Raw genomic sequence first — 12,163 nt, forward strand, 5'->3', positions numbered from 1 at the left:
AATGAGAAGAAAAAAAATCCTGAAAATCACATTGTAGGACTTTTTATGAATTTATTTGCAAATTATGGTGGAAAATAAGTATTTGGTCACCTACAAACAAGCAAGATTTCTGGCTCTCACAGACCTGTAACTTCTTCTTTAAGAGGCTCCTCTGTCCTCCACTCGTTACCTGTATTAATGGCACCTGTTTGAACTTGTTATCAGTATACAAGACACCTGTCCACAACCTCAAACAGTTACACTCCAAACTCCACTATGGCCAAGACCAAAGAGCTGTCAAAGGACACCAGAAACAAAATTGTAGACCTGCACCAGGCTGGGAAGACTGAATCTGCAATAGGTAAGCAGCTTGGTTTGAGGAAATCAACTGTGGGAGCAATTATTAGGAAATGGAAGACATACAAGACCACTGATAATCTCCCTCAATCTGGGGCTCCACGCAAGATCTCCCCCCGTGGGGTCAAAATGATCACAAGAACGGTGAGCAAAAATCCCAGAACCACACGGGGGGACCTAGTGAATGACCTGCAGAGAGCTGGGACCAAAGTAACAAAGCCTACCATCAGTAACACACTACGCCGCCAGGGACTCAAATGCTGCAGTGCCAGACGTGTCCCCCTGCTTAAGCCAGTACATGTCCAGGCCCGTCTGAAGTTTGCTAGAGTGCATGGATGATCCAGAAGAGGATTGGGAGAATGTCATATGGTCAGATGAAACCAAAATATAACTTTTTGGTAAAAACTCAACTCGTCGTGTTTGGAGGACAAAGAATGCTGAGTTGCATCCAAAGAACACCATACCTACTGTGAAGCATGGGGGTGGAAACATCATGCTTTGGGGCTGTTTTTCTGCAAAGGGACCAGGACGACTGATCCGTGTAAAGGAAAGAATTAATGGGGCCATGTATCGTGAGATTTTGAGTGAAAACCTCCTTCCATCAGCAAGGGCATTGAAGATGAAACGTGGCTGGGTCTTTCAGCATGACAATGATCCCAAACACACCGCCCGGGCAACGAAGGAGTGGCTTCGTAAGAAGCATTTCAAGGTCCTGGAGTGGCCTAGCCAGTCTCCAGATCTCAACCCCATAGAAAATCTTTGGAGGGAGTTGAAAGTCTGTGTTGCCCAGCGACAGCCCCAAAACATCACTGCTCTAGAGGAGATCTGCATGGAGGAATGGGCCAAAATACCAGCAACAGTGTGTGAAAACCTTGTGAAGACTTACAGAAAACGTTTGACCTGTGTCATTGCCAACAAAGGGTATATAACAAAGTATTGAGAAACTTTTGTTATTGACCAAATACTTATTTTCCACCATAATTTGCTAATAAATTCATTTAAAATGCTACAATGTGATTTTCTGGATTTATTTTCTCATTTTGTCTGTAATAGTTGACGTGTACCTATGATGAAAATTACAGGCCTCTCTCATCTTTTTAAGTGGGAGAACTTGCACAATTGGTGGCTGACTAAATACTTCCCCCCCCCCACTGTATCCACATAATCTTCCTTCCTCATGATGCCATCTATTTTGTGAAGTGCACCAGTCCCTCCTGTAGCAAAGCACCCCCACAGCATGATTTTTCCTCCAAACATAATGATGGTCATTATGGCCAAACAGTTCTATTTTGTTTCATCAGACCAGAGGACATTTCTCCAAAAAGTACGATCTTTGTCCCCATGTGCAGTTGCAAACCGTAGTGTCTTTTTTATGGCAGTTTTGGAGCATTGGCTTCTTCCTTGCTGATCGCCCTTTCAGGTTATTACATTTACGTCATTTAGCAGACGCTCTTATCCAGAGCGACTTACAAATTGGTGCATTCACCTTATAGCCAGTGGGATAACCACTTTACAATATGTATTTTTTTTTTTTGGGGGGGGGGGGGGGGTTCCACCATTGGGGTGCCAGAGCAGCGAACAGTTTTGACTGGGCTGAGCGGGAACTGTGCTTCCGCAGAGGTATGGGGGCCAGCAGGCCAGAGGTGGATGAATGCAATGCCCTCATTTGGGTGTAGGGACTGATCAGAGCCTGAAGGTACGGAGGTGCCGTTCCCCTCACAGCTCCGTAGGCACACACCATGGTCTTGTAGCAGATGCAAGCTTCAACTGGAAGCCAGTGGAGTGTGCGGAGGAGCGGGGTGACGTGAGAGAACTTGGGAAGGTTGAACACCAGACGGGCTGCGGCATTCTGGATGAGTTGTAGGGGTTTAATGGCACATGCAGGGAGCCCAGCCAACAGCGAGTTGCAGTAATCCAGACGGGAGATGACAAGTGCCTGGATTAGGACCTGTGCCGCTTCCTGTGTAAGGCAGGGTCGTACTCTCCGAATGTTGTAGAGCATGAACCTACAGGATCGGGTCACCGCCTTGATGTTAGCGGAGAACGACAGGGTGTTGTCCAGGGTCATGCCAAGGCTCTTCACACTCTGGGAGGAGGACACAACGGAGTTGTCAACCGTGATGGCGACATCATGGAACGGGCAGTCCTTCCCCGGGAGGAAGAGCAGCTCCGTCTTGCCGAGGTTCAGCTTGAGGTGGTGATCCGTCATCCATACTGATATGTCTGCCAGACATGCAGAGATGCGATTTGCCAGCTGGTTATCAGAAGGGGGAAAGGAGAAGATTAGTTGTGTGTCATCTGCGTAGCAATGATAGGAGAGGCCATGTGAGGATATGACAGAGCCAAATGACTTGGTGTATAGGGAGAAAAGGAGAGGGCCTAGAACTGAGCCCTGGGGGACACCAGTGGTGAGAGCACGTGGTGCGGAGACAGATTCTCGCCACGCCACTTGGTAGGAGCGACCGGTCAGGTAGGACGCAATCCAAGAGTGAGCCGCGCCGGAGATGCCCAGCTCGGAGAGGGTGGAGAGGAGGATCTGATGGTTCACAGTATCAAAGGCAGCAGACAGGTCTAGAAGGACAAGAGCAGAGGAGAGAGAGTTAGCTTTAGCAGTGCGGAGAGCCTCCGTGACACAGAGAAGATCAAGAAGGTCATTCTGAGAGAGATAGCAAGAGAGTTGGCTAAAGACGGCACGCTCAAGAGTTTTGGAGAGAAAAGAAAGAAGGGATACTGGTCTGTAGTTGTTGACATCAGAGGGATCGAGTGTTGGTTTTTTGAGAAGGGGTGCAACTCTCGCTCTCTTGAAGACGGAAGGGACATAGCCAGCGGTCAAGGATGGGTTGATGAGCGAGGTGAGGTAAGGGAGAAGGTCACTGGAGATGGTCTGGAGAAGAGAGGAGGGGATAGGGTCAAGCGGGCAGGTTGTTGGGCGGCGGGCCGTCACAAGTCGCAAGATTTTGTCTGGAGAGAGAGGGGAGAAAGAAGTCAAAGCATAGGGTAGGGCAGTGTGAGCAGGACCAGCAGTGTCATTTGACTTAACAAACGAGGATCGGATGTCATCAACCTTCTTTTCAAAATGGTTGACGAAGTCATCCACAGAGAGGGAGGAGGGGGGGGAGGATTCAGCAGGGAGGAGAACGTGGGAAAGAGCTTCCTAGGGTTAGAGGCAGATGTCGATATAGGACTCATTTTACTGTGGATATAGATACTTTTGTACCCGTTTCCTCCAGCATCTTCACAAGATCCTTTGCTGTTGTTCTGGGATTGATTTGCACTTTTCGCACCAAAGTACGTTCATCTCTAGGAGACAGAACCTGTCTCCTTCCTGAGCGGTATGATGGCTGCTTAGTCCCATGGTGTTTATACTTTCGTACTATTGTTTGTAAAGATGAACGTGGTACCTTCAGGCGTTCGGAAATTGCTCCCAAGGATGAACCAGACTTGTGGAGGTCTACAATTTTTTTTCTGAGATCTTGGCTGATTTCTTTTGATTTTCCCATGATGTCAAGCAAAGAGGCACTGAGTTTGAAGGTAGGCCTTGAAATACATCCACAGGTACACCTCCAATTGACTCAAATTATGTCAATTAGCCTATCAGAAGCTTCTAAAGCCATGACATCATTTTCTGGAATATTCAAAGCTGTTTAAAAGGCACAGTCAATTTAGTGTATGTAAACTTCTAACCCACTGGAATTGTGATACAGTGAATTATAAGTGAAATAATCTGTCTGTAAACAATTGTTGGAAAAATGACTTGTGTCATGCACAAAGTAGATGTCCTAACCGACTTGGCAAAACGATAGTTTGTTAACAAGAAATTTGTGGAGTGGTTGAAAAACAAGTTAATGACTTCAACCTAAGTGTATGTAAACTTCCGACTTCAACTGTATCTGTGGGTAGAGTTAAAGTGACTATGCATAAATAATAAACAGAGTAGCAGCAGCGTAAAAGAGGGGGTTGGGGTGGCAATGCAAATAGTCCGGGTAGCCATGATTAGCTGTTCAGGAATCGTATGGCTTGGGGGTAGAAGCCTGTTAAGAAGCCTTTACAGTAGGCCTATTTGAATTTTTTTAAATCTCTGGTTAAAGATAGAGCTTTGTTGTCCGTTCGAGTACTACAGTAGTACTTGATTACTCATGCCCATCCCTACTACACACGAACTACAGCCCCTCTGAATAATATCTCAAAAGCTTGTACGATTCTAACGAGCTGACAGCCAAACCATTGACACTGGTGTTGCCATGGTAACAGTTATCTCTGTATTGACAGTTACAGCAGGAGGATATATCATCTCTCTAAGTCTGTCTGACCGACGTCCATTTGGCCAATATCAACACTGGAGAGCAGTCCCCCTGGGCCTAAAGCTGATATTGAGCCTGTGTGTTTGTGTGTGTGTTTGAGGATGCCTTTGTTTGCGTGTGTGTGCGCGTGTGTGCTCCTACATGTGTGTGTGTTTCTAGTGTCTGTACTCAGAGCTAGCTAACAGGATCAAGCCATAGATGTGTAACTCAATAGATGGCCATAGAGAAGGCCAGTCCAGCAGGAATCACATTAATAGGATGAGATGGATTGAGAGGATTATTGTCCGTCTAATAAGTACAGGTCATCCTGTGGCTAGGGAGGATCATTTCTAATAAAGATATTAAATCATATCTGATATTATATCTATATAAGTACATGGTGTTCATAATACACAAAAAATGCACAACTGATTTAGCCCACCATCTTTTTAACTCACAAAACTCCATGACAACCAGGCTTAGAACACTCACAGCAACAGTTCATGTTTGCAATCTGTGTGTAAACCTGCATCAAAAGACCATAGAAATGTATGATGGATATACATTATGACCAAAACCCTTTTACACATACACGACATATAGTAAAAACATGACTATGGTAGGAAGGAATGCCAGTGTCAGAGGGGATGTTATGTATACCTCTAAGTTAGGTAAGATACTGAGCGATACAGACGTGAAGTAACACGTTCTGGGTCACCTTGTCTCCTATTACAGACCTATACATTTACTGTTATTAAATAAATACTGGTAACTTCAGGACAGTGGTGAAAGAAATAGGGCAATGAGGTAACAGAATACAATCATCTGTTTACATCCATGTTTGAGTCCTATGACATGGTTAGTGTAATACAGTAATAACCATGTAATACAACAGGTATGGTAGTTATGTAGAGAAAATCTTCTATGTATCTATCTTATGAAAGTATCTATCATTTGATATAAACTGGTCAACCAAAGTATTCCAAAGCTGCAGGGGTACTGACATTCTAAAACAAATAAATGTAAAGACACGACGTCACCCCTGACAACAACAGGCAGGAAAAATCAAGCCAATTCCAGAGTCATTACATCCCCCTGCAGAGGTTCCGATGACTTAGGTCAATATCACACTGCACACACACACACACACATTACATTTTAGCTCCAAAACACAGCTTCACAGAACATAGCTAAGTGTCCTCCCATACCACAGTGATGGTGTGTCATTGACAAGGATGACATACAAACCTATATATATGTACAACTATGCCACATATAGCAATGTTTTAATAGCCATACTGTTGTTAGGTAAGGCTACCCATCTTCTCGGACGTTTAAGATAAGCATGCTCGTTACCTACGTTTTAGCTAGTCATGCTCTTGCTGTACATGCGTACATGTTTCAGAAAACCATTTCTTACAACAGTACCTACTGTATGTTATTCAGATAGTCATTCCTATAGATAGCGATGCTGTTGATACACACCTATGTTTTGGGCGACCAGTCGGAGTCTCTCCAGCATCGTTCCTAGGGCCATCTCCTCCGTCTTCATCCACAGGATCATCCTCAGGAGGGGGAACGGGAGCCCTGCTACCCAGAAAGGGGACGCCGTGGCTGGGGAGGGATGGAGCCTGCTTGCCTGTCTGTCTGTCTGCCTGGTGCTTCAGACAGCCGATGCTGTGGAGGAGGGAGAAAGGGACTGGTGTAGCTGCTTATCTCAGGGGAGAGGAGGCAAGAGGGGGGAGACTGCAGAGTCACTAGCCCAGGGTAAGGATGTTATGGGGGGAGAAAGAAACATGAGGCTTGCCTGGCTGGCTGGCTCGCACTACAGATCGTGTGGAGGGAGTGAGTGGAGAGAGGGGTGCTGCAGAAAGGAGAGAGAAGAGAGGGATGCTTTAGAGAAGAGATAGGATGCTGGCTGCAGAGAGGGGATGGGAGGATGCTGAAGCTGCGATGGATGCAGACGTCCCCAGCTGCAGTGACAGAGAGATGCAGAGTGGAGGATGCTGGCACTGGAGAGGGAGAGGAGGAAAAGAGGGGGCTGGCTCACAGATGCACTGTACACGTACACATGCACCCTCAACCCTCAACATACACACACACATGCAAACCTAGACAGGAGGAGGGGAGAGGAGGGGGATTGCAGGCAAGTCAGATTTTTGCAGACTCACACACACGACTGATGCTTGGCTGCAGTCACAAGGAGAGATGTCAGTTTGATTTAAAGTCTCACTGCAGCTCTGAGAAAGGAAATCACTGCAATAAAGATGGAGAGAGTGAGGGGGGGAGAAAAGGTAAAGAGAGAACAACAACATAAAAGAAGGGTTTACCTCATCCTCATTAACAGCATGATGGTTATCACTTGCTGTTATCATTCATTCCCTGTGGTTGTTTTCTATGTGGGCTCTGAGATTAGCTGTCCTCCATCACCACCATGTTGCCACTATGTGCTATTACAACACATTACTGTGGCACACTGGGCCAGAACACTGGGCCCGCTCAACTTAGTCAGGCCACCTATATCCTCCAATAAGAATGCAGATACTGTGTCATATAGGAAGACAGGATGGAGTCTGACAAACCGGTGTGTTTAATAATGTATTTATTACAAGCAGAATGACAGTACAGAGCTTTGCCCTCATTCGCAAAATGTCAACAGAAAAACTTATTTAAAAATCTTTGTAGAAAAACGACCTTGAAAACTGCTCATGGATACAAACAATGTAGGTTTGTATGTTACGCAGAATACCGTTTGCCTTTGAGGGCACAGTACAGTAGTTGACATTTCATTTGTGAGAGTATCACAAGTTCAGGAGCAGTATGGTGAAAGCACCTAAAGTTGTGCTGATAATAATGTTTATAAAAGCAGTGGACATTCTGGTCAGCAACAGTCACAAGGCTGGTGAGGTTAACCAATGAGAGAGAGACAGAAATCCAAAATCTTCATTGACCAATCAAGTTATTTGGTCCTACTTTTTCACTCACTATGATATTTAAAACAAAAGTTGAATACATATGGAGATGAGTGATGGTGACTTGTAGAAATATAATCTAGCCTACTTATAAAACTCAGTGCACCTCAGGCTGAGTAAAGTAATATACCTTATTGAGGGAATGAAGTCATCTGGTGTGTAACTGACTTCTAGTCTTCAGTGGGTTTATTCTGTGGTCTACTTCATCACAAAACAAAAAGCAATATCTAAATAAATAGAATCTTCTCCCCTGGATACAAAAGTATCAATAGAATATATTTTGATTAATATATATTTTCAATAACATGGATAAGATAATAATAATAATAATAATAATAATAATAATAATGTGTGACAACGTGATGATTTGACCTCTCATCCAATGTCTTGACACAGTAACACGAACAGTGAATACTCTCCCCATAACCACCAGCCTGAGTGTTCCAGCGGCATTGTATTTAGGCCAGCCTCTAGTAATGATAAGAACATCAGACAATGCATGACTTCCAAAAGAACATGACCAAGTCCTCTTTACAGTGGCTATTTGACATTGATGATAACACCTTTGCAATCCATTTCAATAAGCTCAACCGAAGGCATCTAGTCATAACACAACAAACAAAAAACCTGAACTCTGACCTTCTGAGTTTAGACACAGAAGATATACAGGCATATAGATATTGACACAGAAGAGATACTGGCCTATAGATATTTGTTGTGCGTGTGTATCAGCACTCAGCAGACATATAAACATACAAAGATGCTTACGATCCAATGACTTTTAGTCTCTCACTAACACCACAGATGCACTTTGGACAAATTTAGAGGATGTGGCGAACCAATCATTTATATGACATTCTAGAAAGATGGATTTGATTGTGACACAGCCGTTTGATTCAAGTCTCTCTCAAAAAAAATCTCCCAAACCATACTCCCTTAATACAGCTACCTCCATTTGTTGAATTTACACCCATACATGATAAACAACCTACATTCATTATATACCATATAAAATACCTAATTTGATAATCGAACATATATAAATAGTCATAACCCGGCACAATAAAGACATACCATACTAGGAATACAGACAAGAACCTTTGCATAACAGAGAATACAATCTTTAGATAACATAAGCATAATGCAAGCAACACTGACTAATCAGTCATTGAAACATCCATGAAATAATCCTATCAGCCTGTGTACAGTGCATAGCTACCATAGCTTTCTGTCTGACCCAAACACAGTGCTGTTACAGTGTATGGCCACATAGTGCCGTGAGTAGAAAGATCATTTATAGAGTACCACAGTATGATTTTTACACCATTCATTTTTCCCATAGGGGATGTTAGAAACACTTAAAATAAGCGCTGTGTTTCGTGTAGGCTTACCCTGGCGTGATGTTTTGATAACCGTGTAAATCTCTCTAGGACAAGGTGACTTGTATCAATATATTCGCCTGTATTTACCCCCCCCCCCCCCCAAATGAAACGCTAATTAGCTGCTAATGTGGCTATCATAAAGAACTACAAATGCCATGATCTGGACGAGACTGCCGAATCAAGGTAAAGTTAAGAATCTCTATATTAACTATCTAATGTTAACTAAATTTAGTAATTAATACATTGGCAACATTTATTTAAATTGACAAGTCTGTGAACTGTCTTGTGCACATTTTAAATTGACAATACCTATTAGCAAATGTGTCAGCTAGAGATGATGCGCAAGAGCTTGTAGGGATTTGTAGTCTTACATGATGTCTACTTTGATGCTAATTAGCATTTTCGAATCAAAGTAAATGGGGCCAAATATATTGATACAAGTCACCTTGTCCGAGAGAGATTTACATGGTTATCAAAACATCACGCCAGGGTAAGCCTACATGAAACACATCCCTTATTTTAAGTGTTTCTAAAATTCCTTATGGGAAAAATAAATGGTGGAAAAACGATTGGAACCATTTCCCTGTTTGACCGCTAGGTTTTATGGGTATTATGATGACACCTCCACTGTGGGGCTCTATGGGGGATAGTGGTGTAGGGTTATGATAGATGATGGGTAGGAGAGAGGTTGTGTATGTGTGATGAAGAGAAAGAAAATAACACTGACTGAATAAGAGTGAGGGAACATGGAGAGATGGAAGATGCTCTATCACACACACACACACACACACACACACACACACACACTCACAGGTCAGGCCAGTTCCCACACTCACCAGCCACTAAACAAGTTGAACAGCTCCTGTTGGCGGTACACATAACATCTACACCAATGGAGATGAGAGATTGTGGATTAAGGCAGGGTGGCTTGTATTCTACACCGCTCTTCTGATCCTCTTCTATCCCCTCTTGCCCAATCCCAAATTGACCACTAACCTCCCATCCCCTAGGCCCTTGTGTACATCTATGCTAGTAGCTCCATCTTGTCCCTTGAAAGGCTTGGTGGAATCTTCACCATACTACATACACCTCTTCAATGCTTTCAGACCTACAGTGCCTAGCAAAAGTATTCATCCCCCTTGGCGTTTTTCCTATTGTGTTGCATTACAACCTGTAATTTAAATTGATTTTTTATTTGGATTTCATGTAATGGACATACAGTGGGGAAAAAAAGTATTTAGTCAGCCACCAATTGTGCAAGTTCTCCCACTTAAAAAGATGAGAGAGGCCTGTAATTTTCATCATAGGTACACGTCAACTATGACAGACAAAATGAGAAAATAAATTCCAGAAAATCACATTGTAGGATTTTTAATGAATTTATTTGCAAATGATGGTGGAAAATAAGTATTTGGTCAATAACAAAAGTTTCTCAATACTTTGTTATATACCCTTTGTTGGCAATGACACAGGTCAAACGTTTTCTGTAAGTCTTCACAAGGTTTTCACACACTGTTGCTGGTATTTTGGCCCATTCCTCCATGCAGATCTCCTCTAGAGCAGTGATGTTTTGGGGCTGTCGCTGGGCAACACAGACTTTCAACTCCCTCCAAAGATTTTCTATGGGGTTGAGATCAGGAGACTGGCTAGGCCACTCCAGGACCTTGAAATGCTTCTTACGAAGCCACTCCTTCATTGCCCGGGCGGTGTGTTTGGGATCATTGTCATGCTGAAAGACCCAGCCACGTTTCATCTTCAATGCCCTTGCTGATGGAAGGAGTTTTTCACTCAAAATCTCACGATACATGGCCCCATTCATTCGTTCCTTTACACGGATCAGTCGTCCTGGTCCCTTTGCAGAAAAACAGCCCCAAAGCATGATGTTTCCACCCCCATACTTCACAGTAGGTATGGTGTTATTTGGATGCAACTCAGCATTCTTTGTCCTCCAAACACGACGAGTTGAGTTTTTACCAAAAAGTTATATTTTGGTTTCATGTGACCATATGACATTCTCCCAATCCTCTTCTGGATCATCCAAATGCACTCTAGCAAACTTCAGACAGGCCTGGACATGTACTGGCTTAAGCAGGCGGACACGTCTTGCACTGCAGGATTTGAGTCCCTGGCGGCGTAGTGTGTTACTGATGGTAGGCTTTGTTACTTTGGTCCCAGCTCTCTGCAGGTCATTCACTAGGTCCCCCCGTGTGGTTCTGGGATTTTTGCTCACCGTTCTTGTGATCATTTTGACCCTACGGGGTGAGATCTTGCGTGGAGCCCCAGATCGAGGGAGATTATCAGTGGTCTTGTATGTCTTCCATTTCCTAATAATTGCTCCCACAGTTGATTTCTTCAAACCAAGCTGCTTACCTATTGCAGATTCAGTCTTCCCAGCCTGGTGCAGGTCTACAATTTTGTTTCTGGTGTCCTTTGTCAGCTCTTTGGTCTTGGCCATAGTGGAGTTTGGAGTGTGACTGTTTGAGGTTGTGGACAGGTGTCTTTTATACTGATAACAAGTTCAAACAGATGCCATTAATACAGGTAACGAGTGGAGGACAGAGGAGCCTCTTAAAGAAGAAGTTACAGGTCTGTGAGAGCCAGAAATCTTGCTTGTTTGTAGGTGACCAAATACTTATTTTCCACCATCATTTGCAAATAAATTCATTAAAAATCCTACAATGTGATTTTCTGGATTTTTTTTTCTCAATTTGTCTTTCATAGTTGACATGTACCTATGATGAAAATTACAGGCCTCTCTCATCTTTTTAAGTGGGAGAACTTGCACAAATAGTGGCTGACTAAATACTTTTTTTCCCCACTGTATACACCTGTTCTGAAAGGCCCCAGAGTCTGCAACACCACTAAGCAAAGGGCACCACCAAGCAAGCTGCAACATGAAGACCAAGGAGCTCTCCAAACAGGTCAGGGACAAAGTTGTGGAGAAGTACAGATCAGGGTTGGGTTATAAAAAAATATCAGAAACTTTGATCATCCCACGAAGCACCATTAAAAGAACACCATCCCCACAGTGAAGCATGGTGGTGGCAGCATCATGCTGTGGGGATGTTTTTTATCGGCAGGGACTGGGAAACTGGTCAGAATTGAAGGAATGATGGATGGTGCTAAATACAGGGAAATTCTTGAGGGAAACCTGTTTCAGTCTTCCAGAGATTTGAGACTGGGACAGAGGTTC

Source organism: Coregonus lavaretus (genome assembly GCF_964263955.1).
Source record: "Coregonus lavaretus genome assembly, contig: HAP1_SCAFFOLD_581, whole genome shotgun sequence".
Classification (NCBI taxonomy): Eukaryota; Metazoa; Chordata; class Actinopteri; order Salmoniformes; family Salmonidae; genus Coregonus; species Coregonus lavaretus.